Genomic DNA, 18,856 nt, shown 5'->3' on the forward strand with positions numbered 1-18,856 from the left:
GCTTGCCAGCTGCACCAATAGAACCGATGTGAGTTCCGCCGTCTTCTCCCTGCCCCCCCCCCCCCCCCCGAGCTCATCGGCATCTTCTAACTGGCCCAGCCATCGGAGCTGACACCTCCTCGCCGCTGTGGCTAGAGCGAGCATTGCTCGTGTCTGAGCAGCCCATCATGCTTAGAATGCTTCCATAAGCCCGAAACACCCAACCGCTCGTCCCGTTGTGCCTTATAGTGCCGACACCGTCATGATCCGAACTCTATCTGCCACCTCTATGGCTGTAGCCGTCGGTTCCAGTGACCCTGCGGCCTTTGTAGCGCTCAGCTAGAGACAGCCATGTGCGGGCTACCTTCTGGTGGCCTTCACGTGTCCAGTTAGACCACCAACAGACAATGACAGCGGGCCCTACAACGAGTCAAAACTCGAGCCAACGCGGGATTAGCATTTGTGTCACTGACCTATGGGCCCCACTAGTTACGTTTGACCAGTTGACCTCGGTTGACCGCTGACCTAGAGCTCACGTGAGGCTGCCTTCATAATAGCTTTCTGGATTATTTCTATTTCAGAAAAGATTGGAAATTTCAGAAAAATAGTTAATCTTCAAAAAATTATAGAAAATAAACCATACCTTAGAATGAAATATTTTATATATGAAAAATTATCAGAAAATCCAATTTATCCACTGGTGCTATTTTCATGCACGAAAAACCAACTTATACCTACTGCATAAGTGAAAACTCTTTAATGGAATTTTCAAATGCTTAAATTGAGGCTGCATTTGAATCTTGGTGCAAGTGGACTTCGTTTGAACTATTGCTAGGTGCATTAGCCCATCTAAGTTCCTTTTTCCGTGTCATCTTCATGCATCATATTGTTGCATATGTTGTTTATTTATTGCTTCTCCAGTATTATTCTTCTCGATAGGTCACGCTAGTGTGAGTGGCACCCATTATCCATCTGAGGAGCAGTGCTACCTTATTGTTATTCCAGGCAAGTAACCCCCTTTGATCACTTCGATAAAATCCCACTCTCTCATTCCTGCTCTATTTTACTGCATTAGGACAACAACGATTCAACTGTTACTTTGCGTTGCGGTAGTTGAACCCATTCCTCTGCATGACATGTCTTTGCCACAGTAATTAGTAAAAACCAACTAGCATGAGTAGGAGTTGTTTGGCCCATGATGAGCCTACTATGCTTAGAGTTGTGTAGGGTCTGATTCACCGGTGATGTATTGGAATGGTGGTGAACATGTCCTACTGTTGAGAGCTAAGTGTGTGAACACAATTTGGTAAAGGTAGCGATGAGAGCCCATGTAGGACACATGGTGGGTTGTCTCATTGAAACCGTCCTTAGGAACCGAGTTCTGTGTTTGTGATCCAATAATAACTACTACCACACATTGGGACCTGAAATATGACCCCGCTCGACTTATTAACCCCCTTGTACTCTGTCCAGTAGTTGCAACTAGTTTCCTGTGTTTGTAGGATATGTTTTGGAGGTCATATGTAGTGCTGACCCTATGTGTGGGATATGATGTGTTAGATACACCATGGCCGGGTATACCAAGCATCGCCCGTTTGGTGGGCTTGGGAACCCTATACACATTGTTTGGGACCGTAGTGGAAACATTGGCCAGACTTCCTTGCGAATGGAACTCAAATAGCCGCTAAACCTGGAATAAATACTTGTGTGGTTTGTCAGGTCGTGGTCTACAACCACGTCGGCTTTCTCTTGAAGTCTGTCGAGCACATGTCGTGTGCAGACGCTAAGTGGTGGAAAACAGTGTGAAGAAGTATGTCCCTGTAGGGTTATAAATTATCCATTTGAATAGTCGTGTTTGTGGATAAGGACTACTTGGAAAGCTTACATTGTTCTGGAAGTGGATATTATAAAATGTGCAAGATAAGAGCGAGTGCTATGGATGGCCTTCTCGTAGGGAGACAGGAGTGGATTCATAGTGGTGCATTGATATGGTGAATATGAGGACTCGTGTGTGCTTTCTCACCTCAAAGAAAACTCTGGTAGTCATAGTTTACGATAGACACTGAGTCAAAGTTGGCTTGTTGCAGTTAAATTCAAAATCCTTTTGTTGATACTGATGCATATGTAGCTAGTTTTGATGTAAGTTTTGCTGAGTACATTTGTACTCACGTTTTCTTAAACATGTTTTTGTATAGAAGACTTCAGTCTCGCTAGTAGTTCCACGTGGCCTTCGATAATTTTCTTGGGAATCCCAGATAGAGGTTTTGCTCCTATGGAGGGTCTTGTAGATAGCCTTTTCTTTTGTAGATGTTTGTACTCAGACATGTTTATGCTTTAGTTGCTTGTATGCTAGTATGATGGGTCATGTGATCCATGTTTGTAATATGTTTATATGTATGACTCTTCGGAGCCTTTCAATTAAATACTTGAGTCGTATAGTTATGTTGTGATGCCATGTTGTATCTGCACATATCGAGGATATTGTGTGTATGTTATTGAAATGCTTTGGTATGTGTGGGGTCCGACACCTAGTTGTTTATTCTTGGTAGCCTTCTTATGGGGAAATGTCTCCTAGTGCTTCTAATGGAACACATGGATTGATCAGCATGTGTCCTTCTTTTGCTCTTTTGTCTGTCCCTGTGGGGAAATGTCACGCGGTGTTTTACTGAGTCCTTGTAGCTTGCTACGACTTGGTTACACTGGCTGCTGACCAGAATGTGCATTGCTGGGTCATGTCTGCATGTCCCTGTAAGTTTGTGCCACCTTGGGTTTATGACTAGTCATGCTGGCCCAGGTTCTCTGTCATATGGATGCTAGTGACACAATCATATACGTGAGCCAAAAGGCACAAATGGTCCCAGCCAAGGTAAGGCTGTAGCCGTGGGAATACCGTGCGTTAGGCCACATAGTGATATGATGTGTTACATGCTAGATCGGTGTGACTTAGGATCAAGGTCCTCACACACTGTATCCAGACCGAAGATCTTTTGTGCATTGGTGTGTACCCCAAGTCAAGATGGAAGATGTGGAGTTTCCTTGATGTAACTGACTATCTGTAAACCCTAGCACCGCTGGTGTCTATATAAAGCAGGGGGCTTGGTCAATAGAGGGTAGAGGAATAAGTGCCATCCTACAAGTTAGGGTTTAGTCCGTTTGATCTAGTGGTAGATCTACTTTGTAACCCCATTATACACAAGCAATATAATCAAGCAGGATGCAGGGTTTTACCTCTTAGAGAGGGCCTGAACTTGGGTAAACATCATGCCTATGTCTACAGTTCCCCATTGATCCAAGGTCCACAGTTTGGGACCCCCTACCCGAGATCCGCCGGTTCTGACATCGACATTGGTGCTTTCATTGAGAGTTCTGCTATCGGATCACTGAAGGATCGATGGCTCTCTTGAGCATTGGAGACGGTGTTAGCATCGAAGACATCTTCGTCCATGGGCAATTTTTCGCGTTCAGCGGCATTGCTCTGCATGCTGACGGGACCGGCAATCTCAAACAGGTCGAGAATTTCGCCTTGGAGCCACAGATCAAATTCGGCAACTTCTAGTACGTCTCCGATGCTCGGGCAATTTGGAGTTCACTGGCTTCTTAGCCTTACCTACAACAACCATGGCCACTGAAGCATTAACTTCGGGGGCCCTCCCCGATTTGATCTCTGGATCGACCCTTACCATGCTACTGGCCATCAATCTCAGAAGCGTCTCCTACATCCGAAGACCAGGAATCCATCATGTTTGGACCCTCCCTCCTAGACATGAATCCGGCCTGGAGCCTTAAGGAGAATTCAATGTCCAAAGATGGGGAGTCTGCCACATCCATAGTTCTGGTATGACCTAGTTATGTGAGCATCATGTTTAAATTTCAAATAAATTTGAAATGGGGATATGTGAAAGCCTTAGAAATCACTTTTTTCGAAATGATCAAGATAAAAATTGCTTCAAATAGGTCCAAGAAAATGTTCCTGTTTTTCTTTGAAAATATTTTCTACAGGTAAAATTCAAACCAATATTTTTAGGAGATCAGAAATATTTATTATGGGCATTTGAGTTAACACAATAATTATTTGCATTGGATTTATATTTTCTATATATTTAAATATGCTCCAAAAATTCTGCAAACTTTTGAGGGGCTTTGGAATAATTCTTCTAGTCCCTACAAAATTTAACAGAAGCAACAAAATTAGTTTGCTAAAAGAAGCAAATTAAAAGAAATCTCAGAACCAGAAACCAAATTAAACTAAATTAGGGTAACTTACCTGCCTGGTGGCCTGGCACTGTGCCGGCCCGGCTGTGCTGGCCCAGCCCACTAACCACCGCACCCTCTCCCTCCCATGCTAGTCGGACGGGGCGTGTGTGGCCGGCATGCACGCACTGCCATGCCGCCGCGCACCAGCCTGCCTGCCCCCACCCCCGCCAGCATGATGCCACAAATGACCTCATCACAGTCGTTTGGATCCGTTTGACCCCTCACTCTCCCCCTCTCCCTCTTCCTTGCCTGCTCCGCGCCATGGCTGAGCACTACCGTCGCCGTCGTCCGCCGTAGTTGTAGACACCGTGCTTCCCTCACCCAGCTAGAGAGACCCTGAGCTCTGCCTCCTCGCGCTGAAGCTCTCCATCGAGCGAAGCATCTCCGGACGGCCTCCATTGTCACCTATGTCAACTTCTTCACCACTGACAGCCATGGATCTCTACTGCCCCCTCCTCGCCAGCAGGGCCTTCCCCGAGCCGCCGACCTGCTCTTCGACCCCGCGTGAGCTTTTGCCCCAACCCCCTCTCCTCCCGCTTGTTCTTGCGTGCTCTAGCCCGTTCCCCTGCCATTGCCTTCCTCTAGCCTCCACCGCGAGCTCCGTTTCGGCGAGCTCTAGCGCCCCCGGACCTAGCCGTCTGCCTCCCTGCAAGCGGACGAGCCTGGGCTACGCCCTGGTTCCCTCAGACGCCGCCCCCATAGGCCATAGCACAAACACTAGCAATGACCAGAGGTCACTGGCAATGAGGCACCAACCAGTGGGTCCTGCCGGTCAGGGGATTAGTTTAGGGCTAATCACCCAACCTGACACTGACTAGTGGCCCCACGTACACTAATTAACCGCCGGTTAATTTTAATTAAGTCTGTTTAAACCCGAGTCAGTGACATGTGGGCCGCGCACGTCAGGTTTGACCTGGACAGCGTTGCTGACTTGACGTAGTACTGATGTAGTAAATGATTTTCTGGATTTAAAATAATTCAGGAATTCCGGGAAATTATTAAAACATCAAAATTCACAGAAATTCTACCATAGCTCAGATTGAAATAATTTATATATGAAAAATTATCAGAAAAATCCAATCTATCCATATGTAATGTCCTCATGCATGAAAAAGCAACTTATACCTACTGTATAAGGCAAATTATGACAATGGCATTTAAACTACTTATTATGGAGTTTGCATATGAACCCTTGGCTCATATGAACTTCAATTAATTTGTTGCTAGATTCATTAAGGTAAGTTGTAGCATTCTTGACATGTCATGATCATGCATCATATTGTTGCATATGCTGGTGTATTGATTGCTGACATCATCCTTATTGATAGGTCTTGCTCATTCCTCTGCATGACCTATGGTAGTTGAACCCATTCCTCTGCATGACCTATCTTTGCTAAAGTAAATAGTTGAAACCCAGTAGCATGTCTAGGAATTGATTGAGGTATGTTGTGTTCCTACCATGCCTTGCCTGCTATTGCTTAGAGTTTTGTTAGGTCTGATTCATTGGGAATGAATTGGAGTGCTATGATATGTTCTGATGCTAAGAGTTAAGTGTGTGAACATGATTTAGTAAAGGTAGAGGTGAGAGGCCATGTAGGAGTACATGGTGGGTTGTCACACTAGAACCGTCCTTAAGAACTGAGTTTTGTCTATGTTGTCAAAGACTAGCTACTACCACACATTGGAATGCTTAAGTTCCCCTCTCGACTTATTAACCAACTTGTTCTCTGTCCAGGAGTTGCAACTAGTTTGTGGTGCTTGTAGGTAGTGTTATTTTTCTACTAGGTGGCACCCGACAAGGTGGACTAGGGACAAACTAGGCACTTTGGCGCGGTGTACCGAGGGGCACCCGGATGGTGGGCTCAGGAACCCTGCACAGATCCTTTGAGACCGTGCTAGAAATCTCGGCTGGACTTCCCTTGCAGATGCAACCTCAAATAGGCGATAAACCCAGACTAGAGTCTTGGGTGGTTATTCAGGTCGTGGCCGACACCCTCACCAGCCTTCCGCTTGAAGGTTGCTGAGATACATGATGCGTACAAGATAAGTTGTGAGAGCGTGTTTGAAGAAGTACATCCTTGCTGGGTTAACATGATCTATTCAGATACCCGCGTCCTCGGTTATGGACTACTTGGAGTGGATACTCTAAAATGCTCAGGACAAGTGTGAGTGCTATGGATGGCCTTCTTGTAGGGAGACGGGAAAGAATCCATAGTCGTGTATTGTTGTGGTGATTAGTGGTCTCGTGTGTGCTTTCTCACCTCAGAGAAATTACTCGTAGTCATAGAACAGGACATCCATCGAGTCAAAGATGGCTTGCTACAGCTAAACTCCACATTGCCTTCTTGATACTGATGCACACATATGATAGGATCTGATGTAAGGCTTTCTGAGTATAGTTGTACTCACATTTGCTTAACTTATGTTTTTGCATAGGAGACCTCGGTCTCACTAGTAGTTCCGCATGGAATTTGATGAATAGCTTGTTACCTCAACTACGATATTTTACCCTTGGGAGGGTCTTGTAGATAGTCAGGCTTCTCATCCTTTTTCATTTCTAGTTTTCTGTACTCAGACATGTTATACTCCCGTTGCTTGTTTTCCTTTAATGATGGGTCATGTGATCCCTGTTTGTAATATCATGCTATGTATGGCTCTTCAGAGCCTTCTAAATAAATACTTGAGTTTGTAGAGTTATGTTCTGATGTCATGTTGTATCTACACATATCATGCATATTGTGTGTATGTTTCATATGCATTGTATGTGTGGGATCGACACCTAGTTGTTTATTCTTGTTAGCCTTCCTTATGGGGAAATGTCTCCTAGTGCTTCCACAGAGCCATGGTAGTTCGCTACTGCTCCGGAACACTTGGGTTGGCCAACATGTATCCTCGTTTGTTCCTATGTCTGTCCCTTCAGGGAATACCATGCGCGAGGCCGTGAACTGATATGATGTGTTAGCTGCTAGACCGGTGTGACTTAGGATTGGGGTCCCGACAGCTTTGGTATCAGAGCCCGACTGACTGTAGGGTTACCAAGCCAAATAGGTCGAAGTTCAGTCTAGAAATTCTTTAGTTATACAATGGAATTGATTGTGGAAGAGAATGTAAGGCTCTTTTTACTCCTTATACCTTATGTCCTTATGATCTGAGTCATCCTATCTTTCCTACGGGGTTAAGGAACTAGGCTTTCTCTTCTATCTATCAGGATCATGAGTTACTCTTCCGTAGACTCATAGGATTGGGTGATGAGAGTCATATTCCAGTTTTCGAGTACTTCATGTGTAGTTTGTTTAGTATTATAACAGACCTCTCATGATGATGTTGAGAGGTTGTACTACCCCATCTTTTGCAGGATGTCTCATTCCGAGCATTTTACTACCATTATGCTGCCCAAATTGTCTTAGGAATTAGAGACATTCTAATGCCTCCGCCATGCATTCTGCATCCTATAGTTGATGCTAATTCTGTCCTTGGTTTCGTTTCTTAGGATGTCATCACTTACCCGAGGTTCAGTTGTTTGTAGCCAGAACCACGGAGGTCATAGGGATGAGGAGGATCCTACCAACCAGCCTTCGTTGGTAGAGTTCATGTTAGAGGTTGAGATGAACAAGCGTGATACTAACCGCCCGTTGGCATGGATTGAGCAGAACACCGCACATACGAATAATAGGTTGATTTCCATCACCAACTTCATCGGCCTTAAGCCACACCTTCCATCATTCGATTGAGACGGTTGATGCAGATGACTGGCTCCATAACATCACTCACAAGCGGCGTTTAGCGAATGTGGCCACAGGTGACAAGGTCAACTATGCTACATATCATTTGGAGGGTGTTGTTAGTCTTTGGTGTCCGAACTATGAGCCTATGATTCCACCTGGCCAGATACCTACCTAGGGATATTTCACCGAGGCTTTTCGCAAGCATCACATTCCTCAGGCCCTCATTGATTGCAAGATAGAAGAGTTTTGTGGTTTCACCCAGAGTAAGATGGATGTTGATGCTTACAGTAAAGAGATTGAGAACCTCAGCCGCTATGCCACAAAGGAGGTGTCGACGGACACCAAGAAGCAGGCTAGGTTCCGAAAGGGTCTTAACTCTAAGTTGCGTCATGATCTCCACTTGCACCATTGCAATACATTCCAGGCTCTTGTGAACAAGGCCATTAATGCAGAGACCGCTCAGCTACACCCGTGATTTGGGTTCTTGTCACGACCGGTTTTCCAATAAAAATATTTATTGAAAAGCCAATCTTTTAAGTCCAGTATGAGAGAAATCCTCCACACTGGCAGACAAATTCTTGATACAATAAGCTAGTAGCATAAAATATATTACAGGGTCGAACTACGGTTGCTCAACCAAATTATTACAAGTACGCCAAAAATCATACATAATGGCGGACAGAACACAGTGGCGTGGAGACATACTACTGACTCAAGGATAGGCTGGTGGTGGAAAAACACAGCGGGGAGAGAAAGACAAGACTTTACGTCTGTCATCTCATCGAACGTCGAGGAGAGGCTCGATGAATTTATTTGGTAGCGGAAGCGGATATAAAACAGTGGCCAAATCCAGGGTCGCACAAGACTGACTGGGACTCCTCTAAGTGTCGGGCTCGCTATCGAACTCTTCATCCATGAGATCGCCTTCGTCAGCATCTGGCCAAATCAACAAGCCAGTGAGTACTTTGAAAGTACTCGCAAGACAGTTCGGACGTAAGATATAACAAATGCATGCATGGATGCAACATGATTAATTCCTTAATGCACAATAAATAAAACTGGCATAACGGGTAAGTAAAAAGGGAAAAAAACGGCGGTAGTCCGCCTAAAATTCCACAGAACATAAATAAGGACCGATCGGGTGTCTGAAGCGACGCCTCGAAAGGTGAACAAATAAAAATAAGGAAAATGATGCCACAGTCGGGCATCTTAGCGACACCACATAAAGGGCTTTAAAAGAAATGCCACAGTCGGACGTCTGAGCGACATCACATAAAGGGCTTTAAAAGAAATGCCACAGTCGGACGTCTGAGCGACATCACAAAAGGGCTTTAAAAGAAATGCCACAGTCGGACGTCTGAGCGACATCACATAAAGGGCTTTAAAAGAAATGCCACAGTCGGACGTCTGAGCGACATCACATAAAGGGCTTTAAAAGAAATGCCACAGTCGGACGTCTGAGCGACATCGCAGAAAGGGCTTTAAAAAGAAATGCCACAGTCGGACGTCTGAGCGACATCACATAAAGGGCTTTTATTCACAAGTAAATAATACTCATAATAAACATTCAATTCATGAAAACAAACGGGTTAGTCCATCCACAGGAGTGATCATTTAACCGGACTTAGCACTCATGCGATTCACCGGAGTCTCTGTCATCAAAGCTGACAATTGATTAGGATAAGAAGGAACGAAACTTGACATGGAAGAGATGATTTGGAGGAATATATGACTCTGCAGAGTTTGTACAAAATTTTTCCCACAGTCAACGGATTTCCGTAGTCACGAAGGACTAGTTCCGTTTACGGTATTTCAGAAGAAAACACAGCTAACCGGTACACACCCATCCTACCTCTCGATGCTAGGAATCACCCTAGTCATCGTCCAAGAAAAACTTTTGAGACGGGGAGATCACAATCTCGAATAGCATGGGATCAAATTTATATACGCGCGCTCTAAGGGGTGCCCCCCTCTCGGTCCCAACCGGAAACACCCATGCCCCCTGACCGGATGACTGGCTTTAATCCAGGGCCATGGAACCATCATCACGGCCTCTCCTCTTTGGTGTGTACCATGAAAGCGGTTTGGAACTTACTAAACCATATTCCTTGCGGAAAACATGTGGTAGTACAAGGAAGGAAATGATAGGTACTGGACCGATATGGTTTGACACTGAAGTCACATAGTCTGGCGTAAGACTGGCATGCTACAACACTGCCGTCGTACCCATCCTCATGCCAACACATGGCCATTCATATTCACATTCATCCACGTATGGATCATCGAACTCACTTACCTCATTATCACATAAAATAACGTTCATCGGTATACTCACCGGCATGCCATGAAACTAACTAAATGCAAAACATGCCAAGACACTCATCATATCAAAAGTTCAAACATGCTTGCCTGGTTCAGAGTAGTCGGAGCCTAGCTCGGTGAAGTTCGCGGCTCCGTCACCTCCTTCGGTATCTACGTTTAAAGAAGATATATGCGCTAACGTAAATACCAAGGAGAGCACAGAAGGTAAACCAAATATTTTTCAAATAAATCTGATAAAAAACTAGACAAAATTTTAAAGAGAACAGAAAAAGAATCAATCAAAAATACTTTTCTGATTAAAAGTTATAAGGGTTTTTGTCCAGGGACTTATCTGTAATGAAACAGAAGATTTCCAGGGGCTAGTTTATAAAAGCAGAAAACGCTTCGGTAGCGATTACGCCAGCCCGAAGAGAAAACGTATTTGGCAGAGAGCGTTTTCAGATAACGCTTCGTTTAGAAAGGACAGAGAGGCTGACAGCGGGTCCCACTTGTCATGTTTAAATTTCAAATGGGAGGGACGAGGCTCGTCGGCGCCCGAGAGCTGCTGTGGTCGCCGGCGGCGATCCACGGCGAGGCATGGGGATCAGAGGTTACCAATGTGCTCACCGTGTCCTTCCGCAACGGTGGGTGGTGGTGTTGGTCGCCGGTGAGCAGCACGTCGACGGCGGTCTCAACTCCGGCGGACGGTGGTTCGGGCGTGGATGGAGCTCGTCGGAGAGGGCTGCAAAGATTAAATTGAGGTGGGGGTTAGACTACTGGGTGCAAGAGAGGGCTACGGACGAGGTTTGGGCGCCGGAGGTGGCCTCACCGAAGTGAATCGAGCTGGAGGCCGAGGCGGGGCGAGGTGGCCGGAGCCGGGGAAGGAGACCTCCTCGAGGTCCTCCCAGTGGCCTGGCGGGGTGTTGGTGAGTAGTGGAGGTGCTGCGTGCACGAGAGTGAGCTCGGGACCCCTTTATATAGGCGGTCCGAGGCGGTTGCCGTGAACGGAGGATTCCGGCGAGCGATTACGGTGGCGCAGTGCTCGGTCGGGGTGGTTAGGGGGTCGAGCGTCATCACGGAGGTTCAACGGGTCCATTTTTGTGCTAAGCTGGCCGGGGTTTGGGCGTTTGGGTCGAGCTCGACGGAACGGGGTGGCGCGGGCCCGTCGGCGGCAGAGAGCGCTCTCCGTGCGTGCTGCGCCACGGCGACGGTGCCGCATGCGTGCGCTGGCACGGAGAAGGCCACGCGGAGCCACCAGAAGATTTGGGCGGTGCCGAACGGCGTTGCGCCGCCGTTCTCCTCCCTGTCGGCCGTTACGGGGAGCCGGCCGCCGCAAGACACGCTGGCGCAGGCGGGCCAGGGCGCCACCGACGCCAGGGTCGCGCCAAGTGCGCGTGTGAAGCTTCGGACAAGCAAACGAGGCCGCGAGCAATGTGCCAAGTGCACTGTGGCCGCGTGACTGAAACTGTCGAAACTGAAGATGACACTGAAACTGAATTTCTGAACATTGAACAGTAACAGTGCCCACAAGGTGTTCGACCGAATGAAATTGGCCTCTGGTGATTTTTCCTTGAGCTGATTTTTGGTGGGGTGGCTTCTCCTTGCTCAAATAGGCTGCCTGAATTTTGGTGGAATTTTTGGAGGAGTGTAGATATGAATTTCACCAAATTTGGCAAATCTGGTCCAAACTTGCAGAGACTGAATTTTGAAAAAATTTGAAAAGAGGAGGAGTGGATCAAGATGGTTCTGGGTTGTGGGTTCAAAGGACAATCCAGGAGAATTGGTTTGAGGTCAAAACTCAAATGCAATAGGGCACTTGCTTTGAAAATCTCTCAGGCTCCAAATAATTTTCAGAATTGAATTGAGGGAAAAATAATTGGAATAAAAATCCAAAACCAGTTTGGATTAGTTGGGACAGAGAATTTAGGTTGATCACAAGTTGTAGGGGAGGTTTTGGAGGGGTTTTACCACATGGGCAAGAATGCCAAGTCATGGTGGTTCCAAGATAAGAAAATCCCAAATTTCATGGAGTTTCTTTTTTTTTAAAGAAAAAGATTAAACTCCCAAAAATAATTTAGGGAGAGAACCAACAGAGAAGAAGTTTCAAAAGGTCAAACACCAAAGTTTGAAGCCAGAATAAAAACCTTGCCAAAGAAAAGAAAGTCTCTTAAGAGGAAGGTTTTCTGGAAAATTTCAAATGGCCTCTTTTCAAAAACCACAAAGTTTTTGCTGAAAACCAAAGTAAAATTTTTGGAGTGTCACAGTTCTTCCTATGGCTCTAGGCCTCAGAAGCGCCGGATTTGGGTTCCAAACTCCGCTCTTCGATCTGGATATGCACCGAGGCCATCTTATGTGGTGCCTCATCTTGTTAAGTAGTATGCTCCACCCAGGACTATTGGTAGACCGCCAGTCAATGTGGGTCCACGTCGTACTTCAGGGACTTGCTTCACATGTGGAGAGCCAGGACACTATGGCCGTGACTGCTCTCAGGCCAGTTAAGATCCACCCCAGCTTGAGAAGTCCGTTGGCCGTCGTAAGCCATCAAGCAAGATGATCCATGCCAAGCCAGCTCCCGCTGAACATGGACATGTGCATCACGTCTCGGCTAAAGACGGTCATGATGATTCGAATGTCGTTCTTGGTACACTCCTTGTCAATTGTCATCCATCATCGGCTCTATTCGATACTAGAGCATCTCACTCCTTCATCTCTGAAGGCTATGCTCGGTTGCATGACATGTCATCTTGTGATATGCCAACTCCACTCGAAATCCAAACACAAGGGTCTAGATGATAAACTACCAGAATAAGCTATGGCAATGAAATCCTTGTTGACAGACTTGTATTCCTTGCATCACTAATAGCTCTCAAGTCTTCAGATATTAACATCATCTTCGGTATGGATTGGATGACAGCTCATCATGCTAAGGTTGATTGTTAGACCAGGTTTGTTCAGCTTACACACCCATCTAGCAAGATAGTCACTGCTCCACTAGAGTTGCAAATTTTCAGCTCTATTCTCTTAATTACAGCCCTCTTCCAGACCTTGAAGATATCCCTCTAGTCCATGACTTTCTGGATGTATTTCCAGAGGAATTGCCAGGCATTCCACCTGCTAAAGATGTACAATTTGTCATAGATCTCATCCAAGGAACCGCCCTGATACGTCTCCAACATATCTACTTTTCCTAACGCTTTTCCTCTTGTGTTGGACTCTAATTTGCATGATTTGCATAAAACTAACCCCGGACTGACGCTATTTTCAGCAGAACTACCATGGTGTTGTTTTTGTGTAGAAATAGAGTTCTCGGAATGGAATGAAACTTTGCAAGGAATTTTGATATCAATAATAAGATTTTTTGGAGCCAAGACCTGCCAGAGAGGGGCAGCTGGGTGGGCACAACCCACCGGGGTGCGCCCCCCTCTCCTGGCGCACCCAGGTGGGTTGTCCCCACCTGGTGGCCCGCAGACCTTGAAACCAATGCTATAAAATCCTATTTTCAGAGAAAAACTCAAGGAGATAGAATTATCGCGATACACAAGACGGATCCTCCGCCAAGCCCCGTTCTTCCTTGGGAATCCGTTTGGGGCTCCGGAGAGGGGAATCTTCGTTCTTCGTCATCACCAACCCTTCTCCATCGCCAATTCCATGATGCTCCACATAGGTAGTGATTAATTCCCTCATAGGCTCGCTGGTTGGTGAGGAGTTGGATGAGATTCATCATGTAATCGAGTTAGTTTTGTTAGGGCTTGATCCCTATTATCCACTATTTTCTCAGATTGATGTTGCCATGCTTAATGCTTGTCACTTTGGGCCGGGTTGCCATGGTTTCAGATCTGAACCATTTATGTTATCATCATTATATCCATGTTCTAGATCCGATCTTGCAAGTTATAGTCACCTACTACGTGTTATGATCCGGTAACCCCGGAGTGACAGTAACCAGGACATCTTCCGGTGATTACAGTAGTTTGAGGAGTTCATGTATTCACTATATGTTAATGCTTTGTTCCGGTTTTCTATTAAAAGGTGGCCTTAATATCCTTTAGTTTCCAATGTGGACCCCGCTACCACGGGAGGGTAGGACAAAAGTTGTCATGCAAGTTCTTTTAATAAAGCACATATGATTATTTACAGAATACATGCCTACATTATATCGATGAACTGGAGCTAGTGCCGAACAGCCCTAGGTTATAACTATCACATGATGAATATCATCCAACAAGTAACCGATCCAACGCCTATGAATTTACATTATATTGTTTCTGCTAAGGTAGTACTGCTATCATCACTGTTACACTTGCTACAAAATTACTGCTATCACTGTTGCTGTTACTATTGCTGCTGTCACTACTATCAAAACTATCAAACTACTTTGCTACTTATCACTTTGTTGTAGATAATTAATTTCCAGGTGTGGTTCAATTGAAAACTCAGCTACTAATACCTTCAAATATTCTTTGGCTCCCCTTGTGTCGAATCTATAAATTTGGGTTGAATACTCTACCCTCGAAAACTGTTGCGATCCCCTATACTTGTGGGTTATCACAGCCCAATCTCTAGGAGACCTTATAAGATGGCACCTTTAGAACTAGCTGAGCTTAAGAAGCAGCTTGATGAGCCTTTGCAAAAGGGTTTTATCTGGCCTAGTTCTTCTCCTTGGGCTTGTCCCGTCCAATTCATCAAGAAGAAGGATGGTACGGACCGGATGGTTGTAGATTATCGTCTCGTTAATTTGGTCACAATAAAGAACAAGTATCTTCTCCCCAAGATCAACAACCTTTATGATCAGCTCACTAGATCCTCAGTCTTTTCTAAGATGGATTTGAGGTTAGGCTACCACCAAATCAAGATCATAAACGGGGACATCCCTAAGACAACTTTTGTCACTCGTTATGGCCAATACGAGTACACTGTTATGTCCTTTGATTTAACCAATGCTCCAGCCACATTCTCCTGCTTGATGAACTAGATCTTCATGGAGTACTTAGATAAGTTTGTCGTGGTTTACCTCGATGCAATTCTTATTTACTTGAAGACTGAGGAAGAGCATACCGAACATCTTAGACCTGTGTTAGAAAAACTTAGAGAACACCGTCTTTATGCCAAGTTATCCAAGTGTGAATTCTTGTTGCCAGAAGTGACCTATGTAGGCCACGTGATCTCTACTAAGGGCATTGGTCAATCCTTAGAGAGTTCAGGCCGTCCTTGATTGAACCCCTCCTGAATTGGTTAAACATGTTAGGACTTTCCTTGTTCTAGCCAGTTATTGTCGCTGCTTCATTCAGAACTTCTCAAACATTGCGAAGCCTCTTACCGAACTCCTCAAGAAAGATAAAAAGTTTGATTGGTCCCTGTAGTGTGAGCACAGTTTTTAGGAACTAAAAAGATGCCCGACTTCTGCTCCCATACTTGTGCCACCGGATTTCAGTAAGGACTTTGTTATCTATTGTGATGCCTCACAACAGGGACGAGGTTGCATTCTCATGTAGGATCGCCATGTGTTTGCCTATGCATACCGGCAGTTGCATCCACAGGAGGAGAATTATCCTACACATGATCTAGAGCTTGCTACCATAGTCTATGCACTTAAGACATGGAGACATTACCTTCTTGGTAAATGTTGCGACATTAGACCGATCACGAGAGTCTCAAGTATATCTTCACCCAACTAGATTTGAACCTTAGGAAAAGATGTTGGTTGGAGTTGATTACAGATTATGACTTAGGAATTTCTTACACTACTGCTAAGGCCAATGTCATGGCTGATGCAGTAAGTCGTAAGTCCTACTGCACCAATCTCATGTTGCACCAGGGCCAGCCACTTCTCCATGAGGAGTTATGTAGGCTTAACCTTCACATTTCTCCTCGAGGATTCCTTTCTACCTTGGTGGCAAAACCTACCCTTGAGGATCAGATCATCACTGACCAGAAGTTTGATAGGTGTGTTATCCGCATCAAGAGAAACATTGACAAGGGTATTGCTAGTAGTTTCTTATTGATGGTCGAGGTGTTTCCGAAGAATCAACATCTGCGACAATTAATCCTTAAGGAGGCTCTTGAATCTCCTCTCACGATTCATCCCGGTAGTACTAAGATGTGTCAGGACCTACGCCAGAGGTTCCGGTGGACTAGGACGAAGAGAGAAATCACTTAGTTCACTGCTAACTGCGATGTTTGTCATCGCGTTAAGGCAGAAATGAGAGGCCTACTGGCACCCTTCAACCTTTAGCTATTCCTGAGTGAAAATGGGATAAAGTTGGTGTGGACTTCGTCACCGGCTTTCCCAGGACCAAGAAATGGAATAATGCTACCTTTGTAGTCATTGATCATCTTTCCAAAGAGGCGCACTTCCTACCTGTTCGAGAGAGTATAACTGCAAGTCAGTTAGCTGACTTATATATTTCTCGAATAGTGTCATTACATGGTTTCCCTCTAGAGATCAATTCTGACCATGGTAGTCTTTTCACTTCTCATTTATGGGATAGTTTCCAGACTGCCATGGGCACCCATCTTTCCTTCAATACCGCTTTCCACCCTCAGTCAAGTGGTCTGGTGGAAAGGGTCAACCAAATTCTTGAAGACATGCTTACAGCTTGTATTATCTCATTCAGTATGGATTAGGAGAAGTGCCTTACTTTCGCCGAGTTTGCTTATGACAATAGCTACCGGTCTAGTCTCAAGAAAGCTCCTTTTGAGATTCTTTATGGACGAAGATGTCGAGCACCTTTGAACTGGTCAAAAACTGGGGAAAGACAATTCTTTGGACCGGATATGATCCAGGAAGTAGAAGAGCAAGTTTGGATTAATCGTTAGAATTTGAAAATAGCCCAGTCTCATCAAAAAAGCCAGTATGAACATCGTCATAAGGAAGTGGCTTCTGAAGTTGACGACAAGGTGATAACCCACAAGTATAGGGCATAGCAACAATTTTTGAGGGTAGAGTATTCAACCAAATTTATAGATTCGACACACAACCCAAATTTATAAATTCGAGACAAGGGGAGCCAAAGAATATTTGCAAGTATTAGTAGCTAAGTTGTCAATTCAAGAACACATGGAGATTAAATATCTCCAGCAAGGTGATTAGTAGCAAAGTAGTATGATTGTTTTGATACTAGTGGTGACAATAATAGTAATGGTAACAGTGATAACAATGATTTTGTAGCAAGTGTAAGAGTACATCAGCAGTAGTAAATTAGCAAGAGCAATATGTCAGAAATTCGTAGGCATTGGATCAGTGAATTTGTTGGATGATATTCATCATATAAAAGTCATAACCACGGGCGATACAAAACTAGCTCTAGTTCGTAAATATAATTTAGGCATGTATTCCGTAAAGAGTCATACATGCTTATGGAAAGAACTTGCATGCCATCTTTTGTCCTACCCTCCCGTGGCAGCAGGGTCCATACGGAAAGAAAGGGATATTAAGGTCTCCTTTGAATAGAGAACCGGAACAAAGCATTAACACATAGTGAATACATGAACTCCTCAAACTACGGTCATCACTGAAAAGTATCCCGACTATTTTCACTCTGGGGTTTACGGATCATAACACGTAATAGGTGAATATCACTTGCAAGATCAGATCTACAACATAGATGTAATGGTGGAAACATAAACAGTTCAGATCTGAAATCATGGCATCCGGGCCCAAAGAGACAAGTATTAAGCATGGCAAAGTCATAACAACATCAATCTTAGAACATACTGAATACTAGGGATCAAGCCCTAACAAAACTAACTCGATTACATGATGAATCTCATCCAACTCCTCACCGAGCAGCGAGCCTATGAAGGAATTACTCACTCACGATGGGGAGCATCATGGAATTAGCAATGAAGGAGGGTTGGTGATGACCAAGATCGAAGATCCCCCTCTCCGCAGCCCTAAGCGGACTCGAGATCTGCCCTCCTGATGAAGAACAGGAAGTGGCGACGGATACATATCGTGAAACACGATAATTCTTCCTCCCTTATTTTTGTCTCCAAATTACCATTCCGAGTCAGGGTCAGGGTCTATGGGCCACCAGGTGGGCACAACCCACCTCGGCATGCCTGGAGGTGGGGCACACCCTGGTGGGTTATGCTCACCCAGGGGCCCCCTCCGGTGGTTCTTGGATCAATTACTTTTTACATATTCTGAAATATTTCTCCAAAAAGTTTCATTCCATTCCGAGAACTTTTATTTCTACACAAAACCAACACCATGGTAGTTCTACTAAAAACAACGTCGGTCGTGGTTAGTTTCATTCAAATCATGCAAAATAGAGTCCAAAACAAGAGCAAAAGTGTTAGGAAAAGTAGATATGATGGAGACATATCAAACTCCCCGAAGCTTAAACCTTTGCTTGTCCTCAAGCAATTCAGCTGACAAACTGAAAGTGGAAACTAAAAACTTTTACGAACTCTTTTGTTCTTGTTTACATAATAAGCTTAAGTAGCACCCATGTTTTCAGCGAAGATCATGACTAACCATGTCAGCAATAACTCGTAAAAATTATATTAACTCATATCAATGGCATAATCAACTAGCGAGCAATAATAAGATATCTCAAATTCCAACACCTTGTTAAAACAATCATGATATATTA

The sequence above is a fragment of the Triticum aestivum genome, chromosome 2A (genome assembly GCF_018294505.1).
Source record: "Triticum aestivum cultivar Chinese Spring chromosome 2A, IWGSC CS RefSeq v2.1, whole genome shotgun sequence".
In the NCBI taxonomy this organism is placed as follows: domain Eukaryota; kingdom Viridiplantae; phylum Streptophyta; class Magnoliopsida; order Poales; family Poaceae; genus Triticum; species Triticum aestivum.